Source organism: Pongo abelii, chromosome 4, assembly GCF_028885655.2.
Source record: "Pongo abelii isolate AG06213 chromosome 4, NHGRI_mPonAbe1-v2.0_pri, whole genome shotgun sequence".
Taxonomy (NCBI): Eukaryota; Metazoa; Chordata; class Mammalia; order Primates; family Hominidae; genus Pongo; species Pongo abelii.
This window is the reverse complement of record NC_071989.2, coordinates 121,761,201-121,784,777: the sequence shown is the minus strand read 5'-3', so window position 1 is coordinate 121,784,777 and position 23,577 is coordinate 121,761,201. Positions and strand designations below refer to the sequence as shown.

At 39.9% G+C, this 23,577-nt stretch overlaps 1 long non-coding RNA gene across 2 annotated transcripts in view; it reads right to left on the bottom strand.

The window, feature by feature from the left end:
• Window positions 1–4,575: 4,575 nt before the first annotated feature.
• Window positions 4,576–23,577, bottom strand: part of LOC129059498 (uncharacterized) — a 36,318-nt gene continuing 17,316 nt past the window's right edge. Inside the window, exons 3-6 of one of the 2 annotated variants that reach the window (XR_008525439.2) lie at window positions 16,745–16,875; window positions 8,601–8,755; window positions 6,489–6,592; window positions 4,576–5,141 (exon numbers count right to left, since the gene is read on the bottom strand). This is a non-coding gene — a long non-coding RNA (uncharacterized LOC129059498). Of the gene's footprint in view, window positions 6,221–6,488; window positions 6,593–8,600; window positions 8,756–16,744; window positions 16,876–23,577 lie in introns of both variants that reach the window. The other variant, XR_008525440.2, reaches the window with a different exon arrangement.

Genomic DNA, 23,577 nt, shown 5'->3' with positions numbered 1-23,577 from the left:
CATTATGTTGCCCAAGCTGATCTCAAACTCCTGGGCTCAAGGGATCCTCCCACCTCACCCTCACAAAGTGCTGGGATTACCAGCAAGAACCACTGCACCCGGCTGCCACCTTCTTGCTATGTGCTCCATGGTCTTTTTTCAGTCTGTGCACATGGAGAGAAAGAGTGCAAGCTCTCGCTCCCTTTTTCTTTTTGTATAAGGGCACTACTCCCATTATGAGGGTCTGCCCTTATGACCTCATCTAACCCAAATTACCTCCCCAAAACGCCATCTCCAAACACTATCATGTTGGAGGTTAGGGCTTTAATATATGAATTTTGAGGCATTGGAGGGGGATAGAAACATGCAATACACAATAGAAAGGAAGGGATGGAGAGTTTTTTATTTCCTTGATTCCCTCCCTGTGGAATTGGTTTAGACTGACTGCTTCCCTCCACTGAAGGTCTCAGCCCTGCCCAGCAGCCCATTCCACACAACTCTGTCTGTCTCTGTCTCTCTTTGTCTCTCTCTCTCTATTGCTGTTTCTTTTTCTCTGTCTCTCACAACCTCTCCCTCTCCCCAAAAACTCCTCCTCACCCTTCCTTGTTCTGGTCTAGAGGTGGTAGGAGTGTCTTTATTATTACTAATCTCGGGGTACTCGCCTATGATTTCCCTATACATGGCCATAAAATTTAGTTTATGAAGATTCAATCAAATTACTTAGTTGGAGTTGATCCATTTGCTTTCTATCTGGACCCTGAATTACATGATAGATTGATATGAAAAGATGTTTAAAGTATTTATAAGTGAAGAATGCAAACGTCAGACAAATGCACAGATGGTGACATGATTAACGTTATATATATAAAACAAAACTAAATATTTTTATATGTACATAGGTATATGTAAATACAGGGAAATAGATATGAAGAGATGCAGACTAAATTGATTACACTGATTATTTCTAGAAGAAACAGATTTGGGATATGCGCAAGGAAGAGAGGTTAAGGGAAATTTTCAGTGTATATATATTGTTAGCATTGTTAACAATAAGTAAGCATTTCTGTATAACATACTTAATTAAAATATCTTAAAAGAAAAAAATGAAGAAAATTAAATGTCCATACAATATTTTTAAAATTACAGACATAATACAACATTTTTTAAAGTATATACATCAAAATATCAGCAGCGGTTACTACCAGACAGTAATACTACATACTGACTTAGTCTGTTTTGTGCTACTATAAAAGAATACTTGAGACTGGGTAATTTATAATAAACAGAAACTTATTTTCTCACAATTCTGGAGGCTGGGAATCTTAAGATCAGTACGCCAGCAGGTTCATTGTCTGGTGAGGGTCTTATGACATCCTCACACGGCAGAAGGCAAAAGGGCAAGAGATGGAGCATTGCGTAAAGCCTCTTTTATGTGGCCCTTAATCCTATTCACAAGGGAGGATCCCTCATGGCCTAATCCCTCTTAAAGGCTCCACTTCTTAATACCATCATACTGGCCATTTAGTTTCAACACCTGAATTTGGAAGGGGATTCATTCAAGCTACAGCATTCTGCCCTTGGCTCCCAAAATTCATGTCCTTCTCACATGCAAAATACATCTACATATGATCTTTGTTATTTTCTCCTTTCTGTTCTCGAAGTTTTCTGAACTCAAAAACATATGACTTTTGTAATTTGGAAATAATTTACATCATGAATTGGACAAATTAAATAGGGTTTAATTAGATAACCTCTAAAGTTGCTTCCAGTTCTAAACTCTGAACTCTGACATTTCATTTAAAATAAACACAAAATTATCAAAATAGCAGAAAGCTACAAGGAAATTGGAAGTTTGCCCAAGTAACAGTGGGTTTGAGGGGGATAAATAACACATAAATATTCAGAAGAGGAAAACATACAGAAGAAAGCCATCTACAGCTATTCAGAGACACTCAACTACTTCTGTGAGTGGGGACTGGGCAGATGAACACAGCCTTCTCTCTACTGGTAAGTATTCAAATTCTGGGGCCTGGTGTATGTCACAAGGAAACAGCACATGGATCAATTGATTCTCCTGCGAGTAAGAGGGAATGAAGGATAAGAAGGTGTCCAAGGCCTAAGTTTGGCTTGTGTATGGATCAAAGACAAATCAGTCTATCCTCCAAAGCTAAACACAAGTACCAAAACAAACTGGTGTTGATAGCAACTGGCAAAAAGGTACTTTCCATCCACTGATGGAAAGCCTGTAGGACTATAATAAAAAAAAATTTAATGTTGTGGAAAAAGCAATTGGGAAACCACGGCTGTGTTCTAGTGACAAAGACATAACACAACACACCCCACTAAAAAGAGCCAGTGCTGATCCTCCTGTTCAAAAATGGAGTGAGCAGAGGGCGTAGCAGCAGTCCACTAATACCTCACAGCCATATGGCTATGAGAATGGAAAAACCTGGAAAGGCCAAAGAAATCCTATAGAAATACTACAGAAAATGAGCCAGTAGCAATTAAACCAAGACTGATGTGTTTGCATCAAGATAATAAAAGTAATACTATCATAACATGTAAGAGTGCAGTTTTTCCTAGAACACAAAGGAACTTAATTTCACTAATTTCTATTCTGTTCTGGTTTAAATCCCTGGCTGGATCATCACTGTCTGTGTGTCCTTGGGGCAAATTCCTTCACTTCTTATCCTTCAGATTGCATATATAGTGTGTACTACATGGTAGATTCTATATTCACATTCTTCCCCCACTTCACATTTTTTTCCCTTTTCTTCTTATATTTATAGCTTTATGCAGATACCAGATATATTTTTAGCATTCTTTTCAACCCACTAAAATAAATTATGCTATAGAAAGCAACTTGTTTACAAAGCAGATTCATGAATCTGAATGCTAAGGAGAAAGAGGAATTCCCTTCTCAAGTATAAAAATAACTTGAGTTTCTTTTTATTAGCAAATAACCTGCTAATAGGAAAAAAATGGAGATTTAGTCAAATATGCTATGAATTTTCTAAAGTGCATGCCTATCTTAAACCCTATAAAGGGCCATTGAGCAATTTTTGAGGGGGAAAAACAGAAGCGATAATGTTCTAAGAGAAAAGTCAGAGAATAAAAATGTATTCAGAACTACAGTACAATTCCAATTCCACATGGTAAGTGTCTGAGGTGGGGTACCGGGGCAGATACTAAGATGCAGATTCACATAAAACTGATTTACTGGGAAGTATTTCAGGGAGCAAACAGTAGGGAAGTGGGGAAAGGAAACATGATAGGAAAAAAAGCTCGTCAAGGGTGAGATTTCAAGTCAACTCTTTGAGAATGTAGCTTAGCTCAATTCCACAGGGACCTCTGGAGATAGTGCAGGCTGCTGTCCCATTAAGGGCAAGGAAGTTGGAGTGTTTATTACCTTGCACCTGTCAGTCATTGGTTAAGGACTGGCTCTGGGAAGCCAAATTCCCAGGCACTCTCTGCTCCCTTTTGCACAAAAACAAAGCCATTTCCAGCAGCCTGAAAGCAGCCCTTCCAGAGAGAAAGCACTAAGGAGGCAGTACACAAGTAAATGGAACTGACCTTGGGATGTGAGCCGAGCAGTGATAGTACATATGCAAGTGTTTGAACATGTGTTGATCTCTACCTTTATACTTGCCCTGAAAGTCCATCCCTAGGACCTTTCCTGTGAATTCATTTTCAAAGAAATAGAGTATATACTCTGGCATTTCTCAATAGTATAGATTTAATTTCCATAGATAAACACAAATTAATCAATATATTCCTATAAGCAAATTTAGTGGTAAAATGAAAGCCAATCTTAACTCTTCGTGTTGGAAGAAATTCTATATTCTCTGTTACAGTCACATTTGCAAATCTTTGAAAGAGAGCCTATTCAGGTGTTGTTTTGGAACTGTTCTTACTATATTTAGGAATATCAATCCCTCAAAAAGTAAGATTTATTAAGGTATAACAATGTCAGTCCTCTTATAAATGTGTATTAAACACATAATGCAGCAAAACCTGAAGTAGGAGCTCCACAAAACAATGGTCATTATGAATGTAAATTTGTCCATGTGCATCCTATTCTACTACTTGACTCTTATTTCAGTCAGCCAACTTGAAAATTGTTATCTGCATAAGCAAAGAAAAGATCATCATATTAAGCTCTATTCAAAATCATCTGCTGCAAATTGTAGTGCAGAATCAATAGATTCTTAGGTCTCAGAAAGTTCAGGCTACTTATCTACATGATTCATCTTTAATTCTCTAAGGAATTTGCAACTTTGGTGTCTTTCAACTCTGATGTCCTTCATGGTGGCTATACATTCTATGAACATATATCACTAGCACTTTTGGGAAGATTTCTGTAAACATCTTTCTCAGCTCCTGGGCTAATGTCAAAGGTTCAGGCTTCCACTGACACCTTCCAGAACCTCCACTCCTGTACCCACCATCTTATGCACTCAGAAACCAAGAAGATCTCCTAGTTCTGCAAAGCATAATAGGGCATAAACCACTCCCAGGACTGAGCCCACTGTCATTAATACAATTCTAGAATGCTGAGACCAGCTCGGTCGGGGAGACCCTATCCCAGCAGCGCTAGAGGAATTAAAGACACACACACAGAAATATAGAGGCATAAAGTGGGAAATCAGGGGTCTCACAGCCTTCAGAGCTGAGAGCCCCAAACAGAGATTTACCCACATATTTATTAACAGAAAGCCAGTCATTAGCATTGTTTCTATAGATCTTAAATTAACTAAAAGTATCCCTTATGGGAAATGAAGGGATGGGCTGAATTAAAGGAATAGGTTGGGCTAGTTAACTGCAGCAGGAGCTTGTCCTTAAGGTACAGATCACTCACGCTGTTGTTTGTGGCTTAAGAATGCCTTTAAGTGGTTTTCCACCCTGGGCAGGCCAGGTGTTCCTTGCCCTCAGTTCGGTAAAGCCACAACCTTCCAGCGTGGGCATTATGGCCATCATGACCATGTCAGAGTACTGCAGAGATTGTGTTTATGGCCAGTTTTGGGGCCAGTTTATGGCCAGATTTTTGGGGAGGGGCTTGTTCCCAACATGTCCCCCTTATTTGATTTGCAAATCAATAAAAGCGAAGGCAGCTTTGTCACGCTGAGCTACTTCTCGCAGGAGTCAGGATCCACATCTGCAGACTATACAAAGACAAACAACACAGATTAAAAGCACAATCATCATTGAAATCACAGAGCTTCCAAGTGTTTTTATCCATTTTAATGGGTTACTAGCTGCTAATTTGTCTGCAGCTCCTTTAAGCACTCCAGTTCCTCGCATTAAGTTCAGGTGTGCCTGGGATGCTTTAAATATTTGTTCTTTTAATTTTGCAATATCCAAAAACAAGTTTGTACAGTGTCCTTTTAGATGCTTTTTTATTCTTTCCCAAACTTTGATCTTATTAAGAGCTATTAATAGTTTCCACAAATCCTTATGTTTAGCTTCTACAACGGGCCATATCATTTGAGGTTGAGGTGCCACTATACTGCCATGATTCCAGATAATATGAACTCTTGCCATACTTCTTATCATTTCTACCATCTGACCATTTTGTTCAGACCAGCTGAACATAGTTTGGCCATGGCACACAGACTAAGAGGTGCAATTCAAACTAAACATCCCCTTAGGGGACCAATCAATAATGATTCCATAGGAATCACTGTGCAGCATCTCTGCCTGTTCTGCAAAGCAATCTTCCTAAACAAGTACATTTATTATTTCTGGCCAGGTTCTATTGTGTTTACAAATAGGTTTTTGAAGGCGGTATGCCTCAATTATAGGAGCAGATTATGGTAAATACTGAGATCAGAAAGCATGTGTAACTGTGTCATAGAGTGATTATATCCAGGCATTATTGCCAGCCAGGATTGATAAATATGCTCAATAAGTATAATTGTTCTCTGTGTCAGCCATTGTTGAAGGAATACTCACAGCAGTGGTGATAACTGCTATCATAGCTACCATTAAATTACTCATTGTGACTGGTTGCCCTGCTTTCCTCAGGTTTTCTTCCACCATCTGTGACAGCTTTTTGACTGTCAGGTGGATGGCTGTGTTTGACAGGTGTTGCTCATGACAGTTGGGGTACTCCTCAGCATCAGTCTTGACATGGCTGCAACCAGGGGGTCCTCAGGATCCTCCTGGCATCTCTTCCTCACATCTGGCTCATGATAAGGTTTTAGGTGTCTTGATAGTATCCAAATCAGCTGTTGATTTTGGCCTGGAGAAACACAAGCATAACCTCTACTCCAAGTTATTATTTTACCTATTTCCTAACTTTTTGTTATTGGATCTTTTCACCAAATAATGCTAGATTCAATTGTGTATGGGCTGTCCTGTAATCCCTGTTTCTCCTCCTTTTTTATTTTTGTCATCAGTTGTTCATCTGTATGAAATCATAACTGAGCATTTTCAATTAACTGTGTGGAATGAACCATGTATGAAGAATCAGAAATCACATTAATAGGCACATTAAAAGTAGTCAATACCTCAATTACAGCTACAAGCTCCAATTTTTGAGCTGAAGTATAAGGCGTCTGGAAAACTTTACTTTTTGATCCAGAATAAGAAGCTTTACCATTGCTAGACCCATCTGTAAAACAATGAAAATGTTTAGCAGCCTGCAGGGTGTTTACTGCAGGAATTGTAAATGCAAACCATTTACAGTCTTGCTCAGCTAAAGGGATAGTAAAGAAACAGTCTTTTAAATCTATGACTATTAAAGGCCAATTTTTTGGCATTATAGCAGGAGAAGGCAATCCTGGCTGTAATGCTCCCATAGGTTGTATAACTGAATTGATGGCTCTTAGGTCAGTTAACATTCTTTATTTACCTGATTTTTTCTTAATTACAAAAACTGGAGAATTCCAAAGGGAAAATATTGGAGCTATGTGCCCATTTTCTAATTGTTCAGTCACTAATTTCTCTAAAGCCTCCAGTTTCTCTTTACTTAGCGGCCATTGTTCTATCCAAATTGGCTTATCTGTTAACCATTTTAAAGGTATAGGTTCTGGAGGCTTAACAATGGCCACCATCAAAAATTATTTCCTAATCTTTGGCGGGAACTTTGTTTTTCTGCTTGAAGTGGTTCTTTCAAAACTTGCAAATTTTTTTCTAGTCCAATACCAGGGACATACCCCATTTCATGCATCATATGTTGACTTTGAGGGCTATATAATTGTTCTGGAATTAGAACTTGTGCTCCCCATTGTTGTAATAAATCTCTCCCCCATAAATTTATAGGTACAGAAGTTACAATTGGTTATATATTCCCAGGTTGTCCACTGGGACCTTCACAATGCAAAATATAACTACTTTGATATACTTCAGGGGCTTTACTAACTCCAACCATGTTAAATTGAGTGGGTTGAATTGGCCACATGGACGGCCAATGCTGTAGAGAAATAATTGAAATGTCTGCTCCTGTATCTAGCAAGCCTTTAAATTTCTTTCCCTGAATAGTTATTTCACAGGTAGGATGTTTATCAGTAATTTGATTTACCCAATAAGCTGCTTTGCCTTGTTTATTTGTGCTTCCAAATCCTCCTGTTCATTTAGTTTCACTTTTCCCCATTCCCATACACAGCACAATCAGGAGCTGTGCTATGCGCTCTCCTGGCTCTACCTTCCAGGGAACAGAAGTAGATATAACAATTTGAATTTCCCCATTGTAATCTAAATCAATGATTCCTGTATGTATTTGTACCCCTTTTAAACTTAAACTAGACCTTCCTAGAAGTAATCCTATTGTCCCCACTGGCAAGGGTCCACAGACTCCTGATGGGACCTTTTGTGGGGGTTCCCCAGGCAGAAGGTTCACAGCTTTTCTGCAGCATAAATCTACTGTGGCACTACTGGCTGTGGTGGGAGACAGACATTGCACAGGGGTGAGGGAATGGGCTGAGCTGGAAATGCCCCGGTTTGGAATGGGGCCCGGGACAGGCCCCTAATGGCATTTCCTGAAATCAGATTCCCATCTTTATGAAACTTAGAGTGATGCTGATTAGCCCAATGTTTTCCTTTTTTACATTTTGGACATATTTCAGGCTCAGCAGTTTTCTTTTTTCCCCTATGTGGTGGCCTGACTCGCTGATTTTTTCTACATTCTTTTTTAGTATGAATAGCTTGTTTAAATTCTTTGAGTAATTTAAAAGGAAAAAGCTCAAATGTAGCTATAATATTTCCCTGTTGATCTGGGGGATGTATTCTAACAGGAAACTGCCAAATCTCTAAATCACCCTCACGTTTAGCTTGCTGAATTCCTGTCTGAATAGAACTAACAGTGGTTGCTTGAGGTGCTGCTCCAACAGTCACTGGGGCAACTAATTTTCACCCAGTGTCCTCCAGAAAAGAAAGACCCGGAGGGTCTTTTTCTTCAAAATAATAATGAGGGGGTGCAGAAGGGTGGGGATGAACCTCTCCCTCCTTTGCCACTTTAGCTTTAGCTGGCAAATAAACCTGGTCTGTAACCTCTTCTGTTACTTCGTTATACTCTCCTTCCTCTGCATCATCAGTGTGAAAAAGTTCCAAGGTAGAACAAACCAGAGCGCATACTTGTCCCATTGTTACCCTGATGCTTCTGAGCTCCCCTTCTTACTCACCACAGGGATTGCTTTAAGAGTACTCGGGTGTCCTCCAGCTAGTTCCACATTCTCCAACCATCACTCCAGTGACCCTTCGACCTGGATTCAAGCCCCCACAAATGGACGCCACTGGCCAAGACCAGCTTGGTCGGAGAGACCCTAACCCAGCAGCGCTAGAGGAATTAAAGACACACACATAGAAATATAGAGGTGTAAAGTGGGAAATCAGAGGTCTCACAGCCTTCAGAGCTGAGAGCCCCAAACAGAGATTTACCCATGTATTTATTAACAGAAAGCCAGTCATTAGCATTGTTTCTATAGATCTTAAATTGACTAAAAGTACCCTTATGGGAAATGAAGGGATGGGCTGAATTAAAGGAATAGGTTGGGCTAGTTAACTGCAGCAGGAGCATGTCCTTAAGGCACAGATCACTCACGCTATTGTTTGTGGCTTAAGAATGCCTTTAAGTGGTTTTCCACCCTGGGTGGGCCAGGTGTTCCTTGCCCTCATTCCGGTAAAGCCACAACCTTCCAGCGTGGGCATTATGGCCATCATGACCATGTCACAGTACTGCAGAGATTTTGTTTATGGCCAGTTTTGGGGCCAGTTTATGGCCAGATTTTGGGGGGCTTGTTCCCAACACTAGGATAAGTCTGAGATGATCACAAAAACTACACAGTGCCTTCCTTAAATGTTCAGAGAATTGATTAAATAAATTGGTACTTTTATCAAAGTAATACGCACAGTTGAAGAAATCAGATATACTAAAAGGCTCATAATGAGAAACAACACTCATTTCTCTCTCTCCTCTCAAATGTCCACTGGAGTTTCCAGGACCAAATACTTTTAACCACTTACAGTGTTTCTCCTAATATTTGCTTACATGTTTCTAAATAATATGTTTATTCGGCTATTTTCTAACTTAATTTTTTTAATATTACCTATTGACTTCAAAATATGGTAAGTGATGAGTTAGCACTCTTAGATTTTCACCATCTTTTCACAAATCTCCAAATATGTTTATTACAGAAACTATTCACAATAGCCAAGATATGGAATTAACCTAAGTGTCATCCATCAATGGATGAATAAAGAAAATGTGGTATAGACATACAATGGAATACTATTTAGCCATAAAAATAAGGAAATCTTGTCATTTGCAACAACATGGATGAACCCAGAGGACATTAAGTGAAATAAGCCTGACACAGAAAGACAAATACTGCATTATCTCATTCATATGTGAAACCTAAAAAAGTTGACCCCATAGAAATAGAAAATAGAATGGTGATTACCAAAGTCTGGGGAAAGCATAAGGGTGGCATTGAAGAGATATTGGTCAAAAGACAGAAAATTACATTTAGATAGGAGAAATGAGTTCAAGAGATCCACTGTACAGCATAGTAACTATAGTGAATGATGATATATTTTATTCTAGAAAAAAGCTAAAAGAGTGAATGTTAAGTATTCTTACTACAAAAATGATAACTGTGAGGCAATGCATATATATGTTAAGTAGTTAGATTTAACCATTCCACAATGTATATACACTTCAAAATATCATGTTGTGTATAGCAACTACATACAATTTGACCTGTTAATTTCAAAAAAATTTAAACAGAATTTTGTAAAAGTATTTTACTAGAGAGTTAAGTATATTATTAATTCATTTCCTTTGTTATATAAACTTTGTATAATTATAACCGTATCATTATATTTATTATATATTAAAATGTACAATATAATATGCAAATTATGACCTATAATCATACTAAAACCATATATTACCTAATCAAATTAGTAATTCATTATAATTATGATATAAACACTAAAATTATATTATTAATTTTATTTGTTATAAAATTTTTATATTGTGCATAATTATATATTTATATTCCACTGTTATAATAGTTATAATATAAATATTAAAATCATGATTTACAGTGTTATATTCTGTGACTATTGAATTCAAGTTTAATGTAGTTTGATTTCATTTATATATAAATTCTCCCAGAGCTACAAACCGCTTGTATTTTTGTTTATGTTTGCTTAAAATGTTCATCTGTTCAACTGGTATTTCTTTAACTCCCCTATGTACCAGGCTCTATTCTAAGCACTTAGGATACAATTGTGAACAAACAAGCAAAGATCACTGGCCCCTTGGCTTTGACATTCCAGTAGAAAACAGTAAACACAATAAATAATTAAATTTACAAGGTGGTAAGTAGCATTAAAAATTCTATTTTCTTCATTTTCCATGTACTATGCTTAATTTTTTCCCACATTCTCCATCGTATCTATCAAATGTCTTCCAGTGTCCTTTTTTAAATGCTCAAACATCAGATAATCTGGTTGTAAAAGAGATCTCTCCATCAGCAGAGAGCTGTATATTCATTGATAGTCCCAAATACCTATACATGCACCTTTTAGCAAGAAACTTTTCATCTCCTCCTTGGCTGTAGGTGTCCTGAGAATCAGTCTGTCCTGAAAGGAGAAACTGGAAGCTCTGTTCTCAGCATGTAGTTTTTCTTTAAACTTACTGTATTCAACCATGAGCTTCACCCCTGCCTTATGTAAGGGACCCCTTAAGCTGCAGTGCCATCTAAGAGGAAATACTCTGTGAAGGTGGGGTGTCATCCTATAGGATGTAGGATACACACTGAATTAGAGACCTCTATGCCCCAATAAGAATATAGGAATCCAGGAACCAAGGCATAGAAACAGAAATAGCCCCACTTACAGTCCCAGTGTCCCACTGGGGCACTTAATGCTTCCTGTTCCCACAGCTTTGGGCTCTTTGGGTCCACAATGGGGGCACATTCTTGCCGGAGAACAAAACAAAGGTCTTATTCAACTAAAAGTTATGACTACAACCTGGGCACTTTGAACTTTTTGTGTCCAGGGAATAACAGACAAGAAAAGTAGTAACCATTGTGGCAGGGGTAACAGACTCTATAAGGTAGAGGTGAAGGAAAGGAGAAATATGTGTGGAATTCACCTGAATTCACATCTCTTTGTACTCCTTTGCCCAGTTTCAACTGTGAATAGACAAGGGCAACAGCCCAACATGAGAAAAATAGAATTATCAGGGACTCAGATTCCTCAGGAATGAAGAGTTTGGTCATCCCACCAGGTAAGCCACCAAGGCCAACAGAAATAGTAGCTCAAAGCAAGTGAATTTAGAATGGGTTTTATAAAAGAAAAACTGAGTACCACTCACAGCCCCAAGATCAACTGCAGCTATTAGGGCAACAGATCATCCGACTAACTTTCCCTCTCTAAGTTTCCCCTCATGAAGAGAGGCCACTAGAACTCTGAAAGAACTGCCCCTTGAACATGTGGATCCACATGGCTCAAGGCATAGACTGTGGCAGCTACAGAAGCATGCAGCTCAAATCTCCCTCCAAGAAATAACAGGCTCCTCAGCTGCAAGGAGGGCATTTAGGTAATAGCCTCCAGCTGTTAATGTCTTTAAGCTCTGCCTCAACTTTTCAGTCAAGGCTACACTTTTCCTTGGCAGCCATCAGCCAGCAACAAAGCATCTCTGCCCAGTGTGGCACTCTAAAGGGCAACCATTCCTCTAGGGCTCCCAGTTGATTTTGTAAGGTCTACACTATGGTCTGAGTCTTGCTCTCCTTCCCAATCCTTCTTCCTCCCCTCTTTTCACAAATGTCAGATTGAATCCCAGTCTAAAATCTTTCCCTGTCCAATTTTGTTGCATTCCCCTTTAATCCTTCAAAGGCATTCCCCCATCCAATATCATCTTGCACTCCTGCTTCATCTCAGTATTTTTTTCCTGCAGGACTCAGCTGATGCTTTGAATACAGTAGCTTCTGTATGATCACCAAACCCCACAGTCACAAGCTGCCTGTCACACCTTTTTTTCTGTGAAGCATGTGCCTTGGTCGTATGTGATGTTATGCAGGATCCCATGTTTGTGAGTCAAACATCTAAGCCCTTGGATAGTGGTTCTGGTTGAGACCTTATGGGTGGAAAGGACAAACCCATAACTAGAATATGTATCCATTCAAAATGAATTGTTGCCTTTTCCACAGTAGAAGGGGGTTAATGTAGTCAATCTGACACCAAGTACCTACGTGATTACCTTGAGGAATATTGCCATCTCAGGAATTCAGCATAAGACTCTTGTTGATAGGCCAACCAGTCAGCCACAGCAGCAACATCAGCCTTAATGTGAGAGATCCCATGCTAATGGGTTCATACATGTCCCTTGTATTCCCACCTTAGTTACTCCATTCATTAGCTCATTGCAAAATTGCTGGGGTGGCCAAATTCAGAATCACTTAGCCAGTTATTCTGTCCACTTGGTTTGTTAATGACTCTTGCCTAGTAGATGCTTTCTGTTTTATACTAACTAGCCTATGATACCAAGAAATTCACACTTCATGCCTACTCTCATATGTCCATCCACATGTCACTACATAAAAACTTCTTGTCTCCTACCTTACAATCTTGCTTATTCCAGGCCCCAATCAATCAGCTAAGCCATTTGCCACTGTTCGTGAATCCATATATATTCTTACCTTTGGCTGCTTCTCCTTTTACATGATTGATAATCATTTGCACTGCCTATAACCAGAATTATTTCTCCTTACCACAGTCTTTCAAAACCAGTCTTGAGTGGGGATGAAGTACAACAGCTGTCAATTTTCACTTGCACCAATATACCAGACTAACCATCCATAAACCAAGCTCAAGTTTTCCCACATTTACCAGCTGACTGTAGGAAACCTTCCACAAAATCACAGGTATAAGCTGAGGGAGAGGCTTCATTGCAACTTCTCCAAAGTCAGCCATAACAATTCTGGCATTCCTAATCAATTTAATGGGGGTCATCACTTTTTCCAAGTTTCGAAGACCCATCTCAGTAGAATATTAGAATTGGCTTTTCAGGGTCTTTGCCAGAATGTTAAATCCCATATCAAAAGAGAGTATCCCATTTTTTTAATTGTTCTTATTTAGCTTTAAATTCCATCTCCCTTAATCCAGCACACTCAAATTCACTCCCAGGCATGCTCTCCTGGATCTTGACAGGCCCTGTACCTCCTTTTGCATATAATTCCTCCCCTCTATCAGCAAGCTTAGCTTTTCCCCAGTTGAGTCATGCTGAGATTTGGCCTGAGGTATTGGCTAGGGAAACAGATGGGGACAGATGCTGAGAAGGCCATTATTGTCCTGACAGCACTTCTATCACATGCAACTTCTCCACAGTAGTCAAACAAGCAAAGGACTCTGTATTCCAAAAAGGGAGACTACGAGAGTCTCAAGAGTTCGGAGGAGTCTGGGATTCCAGTTATTCTCGTACATCTACTCAGTTTATCTCCATCCCAAATCTCAGAGTTTCAATCCCTCCCTAATAGGGATCTAACTTTCTCATAGAAGACTTGAAAGGCCAAGAATTCAGCCTTTTTCAAAGATCTGTCACTCGTAAAATTGAGTCCTGAGACCTGTCTTTAACCCTGTCATTCCTCAAGCAGCAGGACAGGAGGATCTCTTTAAATTTTGCTGAGGAGGCCCTATGACTCTCACACTTGAATTTTAGTTGGCAATTAATATCGTTTGGATCTATGTCCCCACCAAATCTCATGTCAAATTGTAATCCCCAGTGTTAGGGATAGTGCCTGGTGGGAGGTGATTGCATTGTTGGGGTGGATCCTTCATGAATGGTTTAGCACCCTCCCCTCAATGCTGTTTTCATGATGGTGAGTTTTCACAAGATACGGTTGTTTAAAAGTGTGTAGCACCTTCCCCCTGCACTCTGTCCTCCTACTTCCACCACATAACACACCTGCTCCCACTTTGTTTTCTGCCATGAGGAAAAGTTCCCTGAGGCCTCCCCAGCAGATGCTGCCATGCTTCCTATACAACCTGCAGAACCATAAGCCAATTAAAACTCCTTTCTTTATAAATTACCCAGTCTCAGGTATTTCTTTATAGCAGTGCAATAATGGACTAATACAGAAAATTGGTACTGAGGAGTGGGGCACTGCTATAAAGATACATGAAAATGTGGAAGTGGCTTCAGAACTGGGTAACAGGCAAAGACTGGAGAAGTTTGGAGGGTTCAGAAGAAGACAGGAACAGGAGGGAAAATTTGGAATTTCCAAATGTGTGACAACCAAAATGTCACAACCATTCAACAAGTCATAGTCATATAAACAATGAAGTCCAGGCAGAGGAGGTCTCAGATGGAAATGAAGAACTTACTTGGAACTGGAGTAAAGGTCACTTTTGTTATGCTTTAGCAAAGAGTTTGGTTGGATTGTGCCCCTGCCCTAGGGATCTGTGGAACTCTGAACTTGAGAGAGATGATTTAGGGTATCTGGTGGAAGAAATTTCTAAGTAGCAAAGCATTCAAGGTGTGGCCTGGCTGCTTCTAACAGCCTATGCTCATATGTGTGAGCAAAGAAATGATGTAAAGCTGAAACTTATAGTTAAAGGGGAAGCATAGCATAAAAGATTGAAAACTTTGCAGCCCAGCTATGTGGTGGAAAAGTCCAGATGTAGGGGAAGAATTCAAACAGGCTTCAAAAATTTGCATAAGTAAAGATGAGCCAAGTGCTAATATCCAAGACAATCGGGAAAAGGGCTTCAAGGCATTTCAGAGACCTTCACAACAGCTCTCCCATCACAGGCCCAGAGGCACAGGAGGACTGAATGCTTTCATGGACCAGGCCTAGGGCCCCGCTGCCCTGTCTTGTGCAACCCTAGGACACTGCTGCCTGTGTCCCAGACACCCCAGCCCCAGCCATGGCTCACAGGGGCCCAGGTACATCTCAGGTCACTGCTTCAGAAGGTGCAAGCCATAAGCCTTGGAAAAGCCTGAGTATCCAAGCAGAACCCTGCTACAGGAGTAGAGCCTTCAGAGAGAACCTCTACTAGGGCAGTCCAGAGGGGAAATGTGGGGTTGGAGCCTTCATACAGAGTCCCCACTGGGGCACTGCCTAGTGGAGCTGAGAGAAGAGGGCCACTGTCCTCCAGACCCCAGAATGGTGACTCAACCAACAGCTTGCATCCTGTGTCTGGAAAAAAAGCCACAGGCACTCAATACCAGCCCAGGAGACCAGCCATGAGGGCTGACCCCTGCAAAGCCACAAGGGCAGAGCTTCCCAAGGCCTTGGCAGCCCACCCTTCACATCAGCGTGGCCTGGATATAAGACATAAAGTCCAACAAGATTATTGTGGAGCTTTAATATTTAATGACTGCTCTGCTGGGTTTTGAACTTGCATGGAGCTTGTAGGCCCTTTCTTTTGGCTAATTTCATTTTGCAATGAGAGTATTTGCCCAATGCCTACACTACCATTAAATCTTGGAAATAACTAACTTGTTGTTGGTTTTACAGGCTCATAGGCAGAAGAGACTAGCCTTGTCTCAGATGAGTCTTTGGACTTGGACTTTTGAGTTAATGTTGGAATGAGTTAAGAATTTGTGGGATTGTTGGGAAGGCATGATTGTATTCTGCAATGTAAGAAGGACATGAGAATTGAGAGGGCCCAGGGATGGAATTATATGGTTTCGATCTGTGTTTACACCCAAATCTCATGTTTAATTATAATCCCCAGTGTTAGAGGTGGAGCCTGGTGGGAGGTTATTGGATCATGGGGTGGAGTTCTTATGAATGGGCTAGCACCATTCTCTTGGGGTTGTTCTCATGATAGTGAGTGAGTGACTTATCATGAGATCTGGTTGCTTAAAAGTGTATAGCACCTCCCTCTTCTCTCTCTTCCCCTTGCTCCAGCTCTGTAAGATGTGCCTCCTTCTACTTCACATCCACCATAATTGAAAGCTTCCTGAGGCCTCCCCAGAAACCAAGCAGATGCTAGCATCATGCTTCTGTACAGCCTGAGGAACCATGAGCCAAATAAATATCTTTTCTTGATAAATTACGCAGTCTTGGGTATTTCTTTATAGCAGAGTGAGAACAAACTAATACAATGATTGATTGCCATGAGCATGAAGGGCATTCAGCAACAGACACCCAATTAAGTCCTTGTAATGCTATTGCTCCTTCACATCTCAAATGCCAGAGATACTACACAAACCAGTCTCTCTCCCACCTGTATCCCATCCCAGTTCACTACAAGTAAAAGGCTTGGCAACTTCACTGTTTCTACAAGCCTGGGGCTATCAGTACTTCACCTATCACTGGTGATAGGGACTCACTGCTATTACCTGGGAAGTTATCCAACTTCCGAATCCCTTACAGTCTTCTTCCCAGTTCCCCTCATCTGGTACCAACCATCACAGGTCAGGCTCTCTAGAAGCAGAATCTGAATCAGAGATTTAAATTAATGATTAAAATAAATACATAAATTTTAAGATAGATAGGGATTCAAAGTGAAGCATGCCTACTATTAACTTTACATAAGGCTAAGCCTAAAATATCTCATAATTAATTATATCAGAAAATTAATGTACTATGTAAATTCTAAGGAGAAAATATGTAAGGAAGTATTTCAAAAACATTTTTAGATCTGGGCAGGGCATCAAAACAGCGTCCACCAAATTCCCCATCCACTAAATGTTTCAAACATGAGCACTGCCTTCCCAGATTGATACTTATTGGGTTTAAAATATCTATTTCAAAATGAAGATATTGAAATGGGAGTTTTTCCCAACCATAAAAAGAAATGTATCATTTTCACACTATGGACTTAGAAGAGGTCCAAATGGTGCTACAAACTCAAAAAAAGTTTAGCTGTCATAGATTTTCAACAAGGGATCAAGTTGAAGAAACTAGGAATTAATAGTCAAGGAGATGTGGGTTCTAGTTATAAAAGGTCTCATTCCAACCAGTCTACCAATGGCATAACAGAATGCAAATTGTTAAAATAAATACTTAAATCTAAAAGTAGTTAAGGATTAAAAATAAAGCATGCCTACTATTAACTTTACATAAGGCTAAGCCTATAACATCTCATCATTAATTATGTCAGAAAATTAATGTACTCTGTAAATTCTAAAGAGAAAATGTGTAAAGAAATATTTTAAAGACATTTTAGCTCAAATTTCTCTGTTTGAATTCATAAAGCTCCCTTCTGGTTTCCAATCTGTCATGAGAAGAAGTAACTAATTGCAATTTCAGAATTGGTGGAAAACAGAAACAGTCCAAAGACCAATAATAGAGTTGAAATGTCTTTCTTCTTTACCAAAAAAACTAGATTTGCATCCAAAGATGCAGGCTTTGAAAAATGCATTATTTATTTAGCACTAAGAATAGGGAAGCCAGGCTCTGTTCAGGAGTTTTCTTGCTTTCTGTTATCAAAATGACATTCTGCTTTATAACCACACTTCCTACATAATAGCCTTGCTATTTCCATTTAAAATACTTAGACCTTTTTCTTAGAGGGCAAAAGGCGAGTCACATAGTAGAGCATTTTGAGCCTTTCGATATGGAAATTGTCCAAATAAGAGTGCAAATTCACAATGCTATTTTTAATGACCTTGAGCAACCATTGGTATTTCTGCATTTCAGTTCCAAAGATCAGAAATTTCCATCATTAATAAGGAGAAAAAGAGTAAAATCTGCACAACTCCAGTATACTCCCAAAGTACTTACTATTATCAACATTTTCTCTGGTCTTATATTTAAAAAGAAACATAGCAACTGAAGTAAAAAGGAAACAAAGTTGGATGTGAGGAAAACTTTACAACCTCAAAGTGCTAATAACAAATGCTGCCTTTGATGTGGACAAATGTTTTTCCAAAATAAACAAAACAAAAACCCTAGAAACAGTTGAATTTCTACACTCTAATTTCTAGACCAAAGAATGTAGTATGGAAACTGTAGAATATCTTCGATATCAGTGTACATGAGGAGACTTCATTCAAAAATTATAAGGGAGGAAGTTTTAAGAAGCCCAAGTCCACAGTTACAGCATTGATAGCAGCTAAATGGGCTATAAAAGTTACTTTACAAATGAGGAGACTCAAAACTGGGATCAAGGGAATTTCAGTTAATTTCAAACCCCTAGGGTTTTAACTTGAATATTTCTTTCTTTCTTTTTTTTTTTTTTTTTTTTTTCTGAGATGGAGTCTCGCTCTGTCACTCAGGCTGGGTGCAGTGGCATGATCTCGGCTCATGCAACCTCTTCCTCCCCGGTTCAAGTGATTCCCCTGACTCAGCCTCCCAAGTAGCTGGGATTAGAGGTCCCCACCACCACGCCCAGCTAATTTTTTGTATTTTTAGTAGAGACGGGGTTTTACCAGGTTGGCCAGGCTGGTCTTGAACTCCTAAGCTCAGGTGAGCCACCCGCCTTGGCCTCCCAAAGTGCTGGGATTACAGGCATAAGCCACCACACCCAGTCAAATATTTCTTATAAAAGGTAATATTCACAAGGTAGTAATAGTTGTTCATTAATAAATTTCTCTGAATAGTAGATGCCAATGTAAAATAAAAATTCTGTGAAGGCAGAGTAATTTTCAATCAAATGTAAACCTTGACCACAATCCACAGGAATTACTTGCTATCCTGTGAAATCCAGGCCTAGATTCCTAAGTACATTCAACAATTCTTTCACAAGAAATATTGTACAAGCAGTCTAGATGTCAGATATTGGCATTTCAAGTCAATGGAGAAAATAGTTGTCTATTAAATAAATGCTATTGTAACAAAAGACTGAATTGGAGGATAAAATTAAGTTAGACTTCTACTTCCTAACAATTACAAAAATAAAATACAGATCAATAAAAGAACTAGAATTTTACAATTAAGAATTCTAAATATAGGCAATTCTGTTAATACCTGTTACTGTATTTCACTTGATACCTGTATGATGGGAAGGAAGCTTCCATGTTAAGATCTGTAGGAAAGAACATTCCTACAGAAGGATAACAGTGCAGAGGCCCTTATACTGGAATGAGACTGGCATGATGAAGGTCAAATAAATCCAGTAAACTTATAGAGAAGAGAACAAGCAAGAAAGCAGAAGATGAGGTCCCAGAACTAGGAAAGAACAAGAACACGGGAAGCCTTGTATACTATGTCAAGGAGACTGAATTTTATTCTATGCATAATAGAAGCTTTAGAGTGTTTTAAGCAAGGGTGACATGATTTCATATGTGTTTTAGAACTATCACTCAGGAAGATTAACAGCAGGAGTACAAAAGTAACATCAGGGACTATAATGCAAAGAGAGATGATGGGGACTTGAATAGGGCATGAAGATAAGAGAGAAATCCAGGATGATTCCTCAGCTTGAGCCTAGTATGGAGGGTGGTGCCATTTACTTGGGGGGAAGGGCAATTTTGGAGGAAAGGAGTTAATAGTTCTATTTGGGGACTGCTACATCCAAGATATGTATTAGATATCCCTGTCATAATGTCCAATAATCAGTTCAATATCTAAGTTGAGGAGCCCCAGGAAGAGATTTGCGCTGGCAATATAAATCTGAGGATTTACCAGCACATAAATGTTATCTCAAGCTAGGTCAGATCACATAGGATGAGAACATAGATAAAGAAAAAAACACAACCAGACTGATAGACTTCTACTTTCAGAGGTCTGACAGAGGAAAGGACAGAAGCCAGAAGTAAGACTGAGGAACAGGGACCCAAAAGGTGGGGGAAAACAGACTTACAGGGTCACTGGAGCCTAAAGAAGAAAGCATTTCATCAACCATGTCAACTGCGTTGAGAGGTCAACTGGGATAAGGAGAGAGAACTGACAATTGACTCTGACATAATATAAATCATTGGTGACCTTGGTAAGCATGACAAGAGCTGCTTCAGTAAACAGCTTTGGATAAAAGCCCCATTCCAAAGAGTTAGGCAGAGAAAGAAAATGAGAACGACACACAGTGTACAGGCAACTATTTAAAGCAATTTTTGTATGAAGCAGAGATGAAAATAGGGCAGTGTCCAGAGGGAAACATCAACCCAGAGGATATCTGTCAATGCATGATAACAAGCCATATTACATGCAATTGCAAATGATTTTTAATAATCTGCTAATTTACATTTATTCAGCATTTACACTGTGCCAAGCACTGGCACACATACTTTCTTGTACTGCTCATTTAATTGTCAAAAGTATCACTGACTCAGTGGCAAAGTTACTGAGACAAAGAAAAGTCAATAAATGTGCCTAAAGTCACATTATTAGCAAGTAATAGAACTATGATTTGAAAACTGACAATATGAGCTCTTTACCACTGCACTAGAAGATGCAAGAAAGAAAGCAAATAATTGTAGAAAAGTAATCCCCGAAAAGGAAAGGGAGAGCAGGCACCGGGGCACAAGCTGAGGGATCAGTCTTAGATACAAAAGCAGGTGGAAAACAGTCTATTGATACAGATGCAAGTAGTGAGAATTTGTTGTGGGAAAGGCATTTCTTCTCTAATTGCATTTATTACTTGTATAATTAAAAATAAAAACCTTTAAAATATTGTTAAGACTTTCCTGTCCTTAAAGGGCTTGCAGTCCCATAGGTGAGATGGATATGTAACCAAGCAAGTGGTTTATGTAAAGTGCTTAGAATGGAGCCTGGAACCCAGGGGCTTTCTAAGGTGAGCTTCTATTAAGCTTCTATTAAGCTCGATAATGGTATTACCTAATGCTACTGAGAAACGTGTGAAGTATAGTGGGGACTTAAGAGTGGACAATTCTACTGTGGGAGAAGAAGGAGCAGGGAGGTCTCAAAGGCTCCCAGAAGACTGTGGAACTTTGAACTTGAGAGAGATGATTTAGAGTATCTGGTGGAAGAAATTTCTAAGTGGCAAAGAGTTCAAGAGGAAGCAGAGCATAAAAGTTTGGAAAATTGCAGCCTGATGATGTGATAGAAAAGAAAACCCCACTTTCTGGGGAGAAATTCAAGCTGGCTGCAGAAATTTGCATAAGTAATGAGGAGAGAAATGTTCATCACCAAGACAATGGGGAAAATGCCTCCAGGCCATGTCAAAGACCTTCACAGCAGACCCTCTCATCACAGGCCCTGAGGCATAGGAGGGAAAAAATGGTTTCCTTGGCTGGGTCCAGGGTCCCCCTCCTGTGTGCAGCCTTGGGACTTAGTGCCCTGTGTTCCAGCACCTCCAGCCATGGCTAAAGGGACCAAGGTACAGCTCAAGCCATTGCTTCAGAGGGTGCAAACTTCAAACTTTAGCAGCTTCCATGTGGTGTTTGGACTGCCGGTGCACAAAAGACAAGAATTGAAGTTTGGGAACTTCCGCCTAGATTTCACAGGATGTATGGAAATGCCTGGATGTCCAGGCAGAGGTGTGCTGCAGGGGCAGAGCCCTCATGGAGAACCTCTGCTGGGGCAATGTGGAAGGAAAATGTAGGGTCAGAGCCCCCACACAGAGTCCCCAAGGGGGCACTGCCTAGTGGATCTGTGAGAAGAGGGCCACCATCCTCAGACCACAGTACAGCAGATTCGCTGACAGCTTGCACCATGCACCCGGAAAAACTGCAGACACTCAACAACAGCCCATGAAAGCAGCCAGGAGGTGGCTATACCCTGCAAAGCCACAGGGGCAGAGCTGTCCAAGGCCATGGGAGCCCACTTCTTGCATCAGTGTTACCTGGATGTGAGACATGGAGTCAATGGAGATCATTTTGGAACTTTAAGGTTTAATAACTGCCCTACTGGTTTTCAGACTTGCATGGGACCTGTAGCCCTTTCATTTCAGTCAATTTCTCCCATTTGGAACAGGTATATTTACCCAATGCCTGTACCCCCATTGTATCTAAGAACTAACTGGCTTCCTTTTGATTTTACAGGCTCATAGGTAGGAGGGATTTGCCTTGTCTCCAATGAGACTTTGGACTGTGGACTTCTGAGTTAATGCTGAAATGAGTTAAGATTTTGGGGGACTATTTGGAAGGCATTGTTGGTTTTGAAATGTGAGGACATGAGAGTTCGGAGGGGCCAGGGGCAAAATGATATGGTTTGGCTGTGTCCCCACCCAAATTTCATCTTGAATTGTAACTCCCATAATCCCCACATGTCATAGGAGGGACCCAGTGGGAGATAACTGAATCATCAGGGTGTATTTTTTTCCCATGCTGTTCTTGTGATAGTGAATAAGTCTCACAAGATCTAATGATTTTATAAAGGGCAGCTCCCCTGCACATGCCTACCACCATTTAAGACATGCCTTTGCTCCTTCTTTGCCTTCCACCATGATTGTGACACCTCCCCAGCCATATGGAACTTTGAGTCCATTAAGCCTCTTTGTCTTTATAAATTACCCACTCTCAGGTATTTCTTCATAGCAGTATGAAAATGAACTGTTACAGAGTGTATGACCAAGGAACAGCTAAGTAGGTGCCAATAAAGGATGCCTGGATCACCAAGCCACATCATTTGTTAAATATGAAAATATAAGAAATTAGAAATAGAATATTATATACAAGTAGGTGACTCTGTAAGACTACCAGGAGAGTCCCAGATGGAATCTGTCAATGTGTTTGAGAAGTTTTGAGGCACTGTAGCTCTGTTGATTCTATAAAGGATTCCAATCCATTCAACATATATAACAAACCATATCCACAATACCATGCTTAGTGTACTAGTTGGTTTCCCTGCATGGAAGAAACCAAAGACAGAGAAAGAGAAATGTTCCTGCTCCTGATGCCCTGAGTGAGTTGCCAGAGATTGAAGTAGCCTAAGCAGCCTGGGTCAAAAATAGAACAAGGGATCAACAGGAGCACTGGCAGAATTGAAAAGGAGGAGATAGATTTGAAAGAGTTATGGAGATAGAATCTACAGGATTTGATGACTGAACGGATTTGCAATATGAGGGAGAGGGAAGAGTCAAAGTTGATGAATCTATTTCTAGCTTAGAGGACTTTGTGGCCATTTACAGAAATTAGGAACAGATTTGGGCAAGTTGGGGAGGAATATAATAAATTCAATTTAGGTAGAGTCTGAGAGGCTGGTGAGGCAGCAGGAGCTTATGAGAAAGGTGTAGACCAGGAAAGTGCTAAATCATGCAGACAGCACCCAGGTCTAGCAACACAACAGGAGCAGGCAG